Source organism: Bidens hawaiensis, unplaced genomic scaffold (assembly GCF_021521415.1).
Source record: "Bidens hawaiensis isolate Kalapana, Puna unplaced genomic scaffold, B.hawaiensis_p1.1 tig00024225_1, whole genome shotgun sequence".
NCBI lineage: Eukaryota > Viridiplantae > Streptophyta > Magnoliopsida > Asterales > Asteraceae > Bidens > Bidens hawaiensis.
The window spans coordinates 221301-230929 of NW_027493804.1; positions in this window are offsets into that span (position 1 = coordinate 221301).

The window sequence follows — 9629 nt, forward strand, 5'->3', positions numbered from 1 at the left end:
CCTTGCGATACACACCAGCCCACCTGCATTCAAGTACAAAGCAACCCAGTCGTCAGTAATATCAGTAATCTTTATTGCCAAGTCTTCCAAACTTCCAGTTCCCATAAACAAGCTAAGACTTACCCCTAGTTGCAGCAACCCCCTTCAACGTCAAGTACCAGAAGGGCCAGTTGAAGCTCCACCAAGCTCCAACTCATCAGCCAAAACTGATCTGTCTTCCATCTCAACTGATACGCACGATCCATCAATTCTAGAGATAACCCGAGAACTATCACCACTCTCCTCTTTCAGCTAGAGTTCCCTAGGAGAGATTTTATCAATCGGAATAACGGTCTTCAAAACCCAACGTTGTTTTGTAACTGTTCCTGGAACACAACCCGCGCTCCCACTGTCACCAAACCCCTTACCTGTTTTAGACCTCCGACCCCGCTCAGCTTGAATCACCTTGGCACTAAGCTCCACTCTAGCAAATTGAATCTTATTTTGCCCCTTCGACTCAGCGAACCTGACTTTGTTTTGAGGGACGGTCATACTTCCCTCAGTAGACACTTCCACCATATATAATGAACCACACCTATTTCCACGAGCAATAACTAGACTACCTTTAGTTACCTTCTATTTACCACCACCAAACTTTACTTCCATGCCTAGTTCATCCAGTTAACTAACAGAGATAAGCCTTCTCTTCAATGATGGAATAACCCTAACATTCTTTAAGTTCCAAACGGTTCCCAATGGAGTTACCAAATTAACGTCCCCCATGCCCGTAACATCAAGAACATCACCATTAGCAATACGTACCTTCCCAAAGTTACCAACCTTTAGATTCACCATCGTCTCCCCGCCGTGCGTAGCGTGAAACGAAGATCTGGAATCCATGACCCCAAGAGTCCACCATGCTATAAACACTACAAAATAATGCCTCGTCATCACTGACGCCTTCATTAACCTGTTCAGTAGTGTTCACCTCAGCAACCTTTCCCTGTAATCTGTTTGAACACTCACTCTTAACATGTCCAACTTCATTACACCTCCAGCACTTCCCCTGCTTGCATAAAACATATCAGAAGACGATCCGCCACTAGTGCTTTTCCGGCGAACTTCTTTACCCAACACAATGCCTCGGACCCCCTCAAATGTCAAACCATCGGTCCCCCCAGAACTAGTAATGGCCGTTACAGTTCCATACCAACTCTCAGGCAAAGAAGATAACAATATAATAGTTTGAGTCTCATTATCCAACTTCATGCCCACAGAAGCTAACCTGGACATAATCGAGTTGAAATCATTAATGTGACCCATGACTGAACTTCCCTCATGCATCCTTGTCATAAACAATTCCCTCATTAAGAGCACCTTATTGGCCGCAGACGGTTTTTCATATATATTTGACAGAGCTGTCATCATACCACGAGCCATGGTTTCTTTCATGATATTAAAAGCAACGCCCTTCGACAAAGCCAATGTAATTTTACCTCTAGCCTTCTTGTCCTTTGAGTTCCAAATTGCTTCTTCAGCTTTATCCATATTACCCGGCTTTTCCTCCAATACCATATCCAAATCATGTTCCCCAAGTAACGCCTCTATTTGCATTTTCCATCATGCAAAATCAGTCCCGTTAAACTTGTCGATTCGAACCTTCCCATCTTCAGACATCGCAAACCAGAAAACAAAGAAAAAACCAATAAACAAAACTCTAACCTGAAATCCAATGTCCTCTTTTTCACCCAGAAACGTCTGTCAACAAATACCCGAACCACACAATCAAAGCAAACCCGAATACCAAACCGAATCTTGAACACCCAACCTGAGTCAAAACAACCCAAAACAAACCCTAACTAGAAACAAGAAACAAGTAAACCTTATTTCTCCTGATCAACGGTTGAAACAGAGGTTGTGACGGCAGTTTTCGTTGAGCGGCTATCAGTTTTAATCCGGCAACAAGAAGCAGCTGACACTGCTTCTTCCTTTGATTAACAGTTGTAGAACACGACGCGGTATGAGTTCTGGCGGCAGACGATATTTTGTGGCGGCAACAGCAAAACTTTCTGGTTCTCCAAAGTTAAAACTTAAAACCTAGTAAACAGGGGGACTCAACGAATGGATGTCTCCCTATTCTTTCTTTTTATTTGTGTGACCCAAGAATAAAAAAACAAACAAAATTGACTTCCCAACTTTACGGCTTTTGTTTCCTTTTTCAATTTGTCAACCAAAATAAATCACCAAGAAAGAAGTAATTCTCCTCAAAAGTCCTGCCAACCAATTACCAAATATTGGCTTTCAAAAGTTTTATGAACAGGACTTACAAACCAAAGATGAACCAGCTCTCGTTTCAGTGCACAACGTGTTCAACGGACCCTCGGCACTGATGCCACTTGTCAGGTATTAAACAGAGTCGGTACGCAGCGGAAACACAAACACACACGCATAAACTAAAGCAATAAATAAGAGACACGAGATTTTACATGGTTCGGTCAAGGCGACCTACGTCCACGGGCTGCAACTAGGGTATTTTATTAAGCACAATACAAAGATTACAATACATGACTATGGTATATATAGAGAACAATTGGGTTTAATAGAGTAGGGACCAAGAAAACTCCAATGGGCCATCCTCCATAATTAAACGGGCCGCCCCCTTTTGTCTTCTAATCATCAACCAACGAACCCAGCCCAAAGGCCTTCCCTAATCCTAACACAAAAGCTTATTAAAAATTGTTTAACAGTGATAATCAGAGAATTCGTTTGGTATTGATCTATTTTGTGTTATAAACAATACATTTATAGTGAATAAACAGAGGAATGATAGGCAATCATGGATTAGTGATTCGATGTAAACGAGCTGTGATTATGCATCGGTTATGATGTTGACTGATCCCATAATCTTTTCCTTTTAATTCTTTTCAACCCCCCCCCCCTACAACTTAAGTAGTGGGATCCCTGATACTTAACTCGTTTATACAATGACCGAAGATTCTTCCATTAACAGCTTTTGTTAGCATGTCTGCTATCTGATCTTTTGATTGAACAAACGGGAGTTTAATAATCATGTCTCAAGCTTCTTGAAAATCAGGTTCATGTCAACTTCTATATAACTTCCCGGGGCGCAGCTCAGTGGGGACCCGGGGTGGCCCCGATCACTGTCATTTTTTCCGTTAGTAGGGTAAATTTCGTAATTTTTTCCGAAAATTTTTATAAGTATTAAGCGCGGTCACCACTGATGTATTTTACCAAAATGCTATCGGTCACCACTGATTTATTTTTTTAAATATAATACCCCACTGTTTGATTTTTTTTATAAAACCTCATAGTTTTCATAAACAAAAGTTACAAAAATAGTAGGAACTTTGTTTTTATAAAACTCTAAATTGAGGGGGCTTTTTGTAAATTGTAAAAATAAAAGCATGTTAACAAAACATACAAAAGAAAGAAAGAAAGAATGGGATTCTTTTAGAAAACCCAGCCACATTATCTGTGCCCCTTCTTCTGCTCATCGCTGGTTGTCTACCGCTGCGCCGTCCACCGACTATTGCCTACGCCCTTTGCTCAGCCCTGGTAGCAAGGTAACAGTTCTATCTTTGTGTTGTTGTTAAGCATAGTTCATCTTTATGTTCAAGGATTATAAAATTAGGGTTTGTAATTGCGAATTGGGGATTTGAGGAAATTAATCAACTAAGTTTGTAATTGGTATTGTATGGTGAAATTTTACTTTAACTCACCTTATTGAATCTTCTTAATTAGCTTGGTGGTTTACATAGAAAAAGAAATTGCTGAAACATTTGATTCGGAATCCATAATCGAGGAATTCAAAAATCTTAAAGGTCATCGAGCTGCTTTGTAATTCTTCTTCTAAGGTACTCACCTCTTATCTCGGCTCTCGCATTATTATGAATATTTTAGGTCTAGTTTTTTTCAGCACAAGGTTCAAGTTTGTTGCATTATGTTTTGGGCATATGAACAATGACAGAACAACCAAAGACTCGTGGTTGAAGAGTAAAAGTCGGAGGAAGTTTAGTAAACTTTGATTAAGTTTGAAGGGGAGTTTTAAGTTTAAGGGGGTAGGTTGGTAGTCGATTGATGAGATAGGCAACAGTAGCAATAGTCTTAGGCTAGAAAGATTTAGGGACTTGAAATTCAATTAAAAGAACTCGAGTTATCTCAAGAAGAATACGGTTTTTACGTTCAACTACATCGTTTTATTCGGGGGTATGTGTGCATGAAGTTTGGTGAATCATTCTTTTTCTCGAATAAATTGGTTCATGGAATTGTTCACGAATTCACTTCCATTATCAGATCGTAAGATCTTGATGGGTTTTTGAAATTGGGTTTTGATCATTGCATAAAAATTTATAAATTGATCAAACGCTTTAGACTTATACTTTAAAAAATAAATCCATGGTGCAATAACTAATGAAGACTAAAAAATAACGAAAGTTTTGTCCCCTAGTAATAGGATCTGAACCTCATTATGACTTTTCCCTCAGCACAATTAATAATAGCATTTGTTGTAGTTAAGAACGGTATGCCCAGGATAATAGTCGGTTGTGTATTATTAACACAATCGAGCACCAGGAAATCCCCAGTATAATAGAATCACCAACTTTTACAATCACATCCTTACAATCCCCCTAGGACACGTATGAGTTTGATCAGCCAACACCACTGTTGTTTTTACTTTTTGTAGTGGACCAAATTCATACTGATCATACAAAATCTCTAGTAAAATACTCACATAAGCTCCAAGGTCCAAGAAAGCCATGTGTAATTTCATTTCACCTATTTGTATTGAAATAATAGGTGCTCCTAGATCTTGAAGTTATGGGGGAAGGGTACCCATTAAAACGGCGTTCACACTAGCAATTAAATCAAGTTGTTTAGGAAACTTGTGACGTTGTTTATGGGTACTTAACTCTTCTAAGCACTCAACATGATCATGACTCTCTTTAATTTGTTCAAGCAACAATTTATTTATTTTCACATTTTTCAAAACTTTCCCACATTTCACCCCTAGGTGGTTCCCATTTACTTAAATTTTTGTGGGCAAATAAAGGTATGGGAAATGGAACTTTTACATTCAAATTACTAATTTCAGAAAACATGTTATTTGAATCATTTTCAGACTTTGTAAAACTTTTAACTTCCTAATCATGCTCACTCTCACCTTAGACTCAGTTATATCATTCATCACACCCTCAACACACTGTGATGAAGGAGTTTCAACAACTAAAATTTCATAAAGAGTACGAGTACTTACCACATTTATGTGGACACTTGTTGTGTTAGATGATTTATGAGCTGGATTTATCTGAGTATCACTAAGAAGCTTACCTTGATCACTTCTGATGATTACCACTTATTCAATTAATTGTCCAACCTGCTGTGACAATGCCTTGATCTCATTCTCTCTGATTTCGTTGCCTTTCTAATATCCTTCATTAACTCCATAATAGTATCTAATTTTGTATTGATGGAGTTATCATCTAACCCATACCAACCCAATTGACATCTTTGATTAAATTGTTGCAATGAAGGCGCAAACTCATTAAACTCTTCATACCTAAACTTATCATAATGCCCATCTTATTGAAATCTCCATCCCAGTTTCCAACTCTCCTATTTACTGTACCAGCTCTCCCCTTAGCATACCAAACAACCTTTCATCTTCATCTACACTATATATGGCATGCCGGTTTTGAGGTGGTGATGTCTGCTTTTAGGGATCATTTGCTGTGGTACTGGTAGGCTGTGTTGTGAATGGTTGTGGTAGGTCAAAGTCTAGAAATTTCAAAATCATCATATTCGGGTAGGTTTTGAGTTTGAAGTTTTGGTAGGTCAAAGTCTAGAAATTCTTATTGTTGTGTGAATGGTTGGTTTTATGGGACACCTAGTTGACGTTGATTACTGTGATAACTCATTAGTCATAACCAAACTATACGTATGTTGCCGACACTATAATAAGTTCTAGTACAAGCAAAGACGAGCAATACCACGCTCAATATCGAACTTAAACAAAAAGAAATAAAAAGAAAATTTTTTTTGGATTTTTGAATTTTTTAAGAAAACAATAAAATAACTAAACTAACTAACAGTAAGCACACTAATTCCTTGAAAACGGTGCCATTTTGATGTAGATGTAGTGGGCTAATAAAAAACAAGTATTTGTATTACTTAAATACCTATTAGTAGTACGAGTAAGTAAGGTCGTCTTTTTTCGGCGACATGCAACTAACGACGTTAGGATTCTATTTGTTGCGAACCGTTAGGAATAAATATGTCAAAAGATGAGACCGTTGTGAGGCATGTCGTTAGCTGGGGCTGCTATTTGCCAATTATGAATAGTTAGAATCATTTAAAACCGATTTACCTAAGTTAAAAACAAATATAACATGATTCACGAGAGCTTACGAAAGAGAAGCATGTTTATAGAATTAAACCCTAGGATGCTCCAAACCCATTTTTAAACAAGTATTGGTATTTAGACCCCCCATCTTGCGGGGGTTGTGAAACCATAGCCGAATAAGTTATAATAGTCATTGCGACCGGGCGTCGACAAGATAAAGATCATAAAAATTAATTATAAGAATTACCTAGTAGTGCTTGTGGCTTGCATTGGCATAAATTATATTGCACAAAATACTCATATAGTCTTGTTGTACATTATATGGCATGTATTTTCAACAAAACAAATTAATTACAAAATTGTTAAGAAAGACCTGCCAGTATCATTAGTTTGTCATTTGTTGCCACAGTGTGTTCCCGCCACAATATGAAGTGCATGAGCTTGCATTTTGCTGCAACCTTTAATGACTGAATATCATTTTAAGTAAGCGTTTCTGTCAATAAAGCAACAACATAGAGTGACCCTATAGTGAATCACATTAAAAGTTTGTTAAACAAGTTGTAACTTTTTTATAACAATGAAAGAACATTGAAACATACTTACCAGCTGCACCTGAAGGGTGTCCAATGCCCACAGCACCTCGATTGACATTAATCTTTTGTGGATCACTTTCAAGTTTCTTTACACAAATTGTGATACAAAATTACAAATGATCAAATAAACAAACAAAATAAAACTAATTATCCCCTAACTTTGGCAGACAACAGAAAAAAAAATGATTTGCGTCTAATTATCACCTCATTTAACTAAAAAAAGATCATCATCGTTGAAGCCCAACATCTTTGATTGCAGCTAGTGGTTCACAAAATACTCATATCTGGAACCGAACTCAAGCGAAAAACCCGAAATCAGTCTTTGATATTTTATAGATATGGTATACATTTGGAGATCAATACCCGTACTCGGAACCACAGACAATTTATATTCTAATTTAATTAGTAAGTTTGTATGTGTGATGGCGAAAGTCATAAATTGCAGAATAAAGAGAGTACCTTTAAGGGATCGCATGATCACAACTCAGTTGAATTGATAACCAGATCAATATTACCAATAAGTCTATTTCAAGCCTTCTGAACACACAATACTAAAAGTCCAGACTACAACACATCAACTTTAACTAACAATGGTCAGCAACAAAATAAGGTAAATAACGGTTACTTCCAGCATCTTTACATGTAATGTGACACCACCTTGACTTATTTAAGTCAAAATTACCCAAACATCTACCATATTATACCAATATTGTCACACCCCAATCTAAGGCGAAAATGTCGGGGTGCGAATCGTGGTTCACAGCTCACAATGTACTATCATACAATATAAAATATGACAATATCTAATTAGTTTATTTATTTCAAATTTCAGATATGTGCACAAATAACAACAATAATAATAAAAATTAAATAATCTATAACAAAATAATATTTCGATTATTTCTTGACTTTATTTTCTAAGGTTTTTCTATGTGTCCTTCACCTTAGCTTCAAATAAACTGGTAACTTGCATATGCGTAGAAAATAAACAGAGATGCGTCAACAACACATGTTGAATGAGATGATCATCAGTTTTGAAACTAATAATAATATGTAATAAATGATAAATAATAACTGTGCAAACGAAATAATGTGAGTAAATGTCAATCAAACCTTGAGCAAATAGTGTGTCAGTTGACCATGCCTCACGAACACGGGCTATGGCTACTTTGACTAGCATACAAATGTGATTGTCGGTTAACCATACCTCACGAACACGGGATATGACTAGTAGGACGGCGTATGATCATACTATAATGTGTTATGATGGATCTCTCCGAATATGATAGAATGTAGGCACATAATCAAGTAACAAATAACATTTGATTGAATACACACGATCGTTCGTTTGCTAGTTTTGTGTATATATGTAATATAAAAGGAAATATTAGTACGCATATGTCCCTAAAACGTTGAAAACAGTAAAATAAAAGGGGAAATGATATCTCACCTTGACGATTAAGCAAATAAACCGAGAGATAGAATAAACGGGCAAAGTTAACATGACAAGTTTTCTGATCCAACCAGACCTGAGAACTATAAAAAATAAAACAAAGTCAAAACCGAGAACATATCCACTGGAATCAATCCAAACGGATGTATAGAACTCCGGTTATGAGGTTTTCAGTAAATAAACGAGCTGGGACTGACCAGAATTCGAACAGCCAGTTGGGATTCGAGTTTTGGTCAGTACACTCAAAATTTCGAGTTAAAACTAAAAGTTTTCTTGACCGAAAGCTAATTCCGATAAGAAGATATAGTAATTAAAAAAATCAATAAAATTGACTTTTATGCCTTAAATGGGTCGGAAAGCAATTGACTGACAAAATCCCATCAATCAGTAAAATTGATTGAGGGCTTTTATTCTACATATAAAGACCTACAATTTGAAGAAGACAACTTACCCAGGAGATGAATAGAATAATGAGAAAATCGTGGTCAAAGAAGCCTTGAACACCAAAGTTAACTAGTTTTAAAAGAATTCGATTAAACTTGAAAAATATGATAATAGGGAAGAAGAATTTCGTGGGTTTGATGTTATGAATGACCAAGGACAGTAGTTTTAGGGTTTTAGGTTATGTTGGTTTAAATAATAAAGTCCATAAATTCGTTTATTTGGTAAACAAACTCGTTTAGGAAACAAAATAATCAATAAATGACAAAATCATGCCCAATATCTTAAAAATCTTGCCTTAAGCATCAAGAAAACGACTTGGGTTATTTCAAAACATTAATTAACATAACTTGGAGCTTAAGTTTAGTTAATTTAATCGAAAATATGAAAGAGTTAGCAAAATTAGTCCCTGTAGTTCCAGAAAATGCATTTAGGCATTTTAAGCGATTTTAAGAGTTTCTAATGATTATTTGGCATGATTGAAAGTTATGAAATTATAAAATAAGTTAAACCAAGTTAAATAACAATAAATACAAGTTTTAAATAGTTCGAAAGATCCGAATTACATTCTCAAATCGTTTTTTTTAACATAAACGGATACAAATACGAAAAATCCGAGATGTTACAAAGATTAGTAGGGCCTATACACAATTCAGCAGAATAATTACTCAGACAACAATTTCATGCAGTCATAAACTACTACAAAAGCAATTCACACTCGATAAAATAAAATAAAATAAGTTAGTTTTATTTAGGTTGAAGATTATCTAACTGAAACGAAATAGACAAAAGCAATTCACAA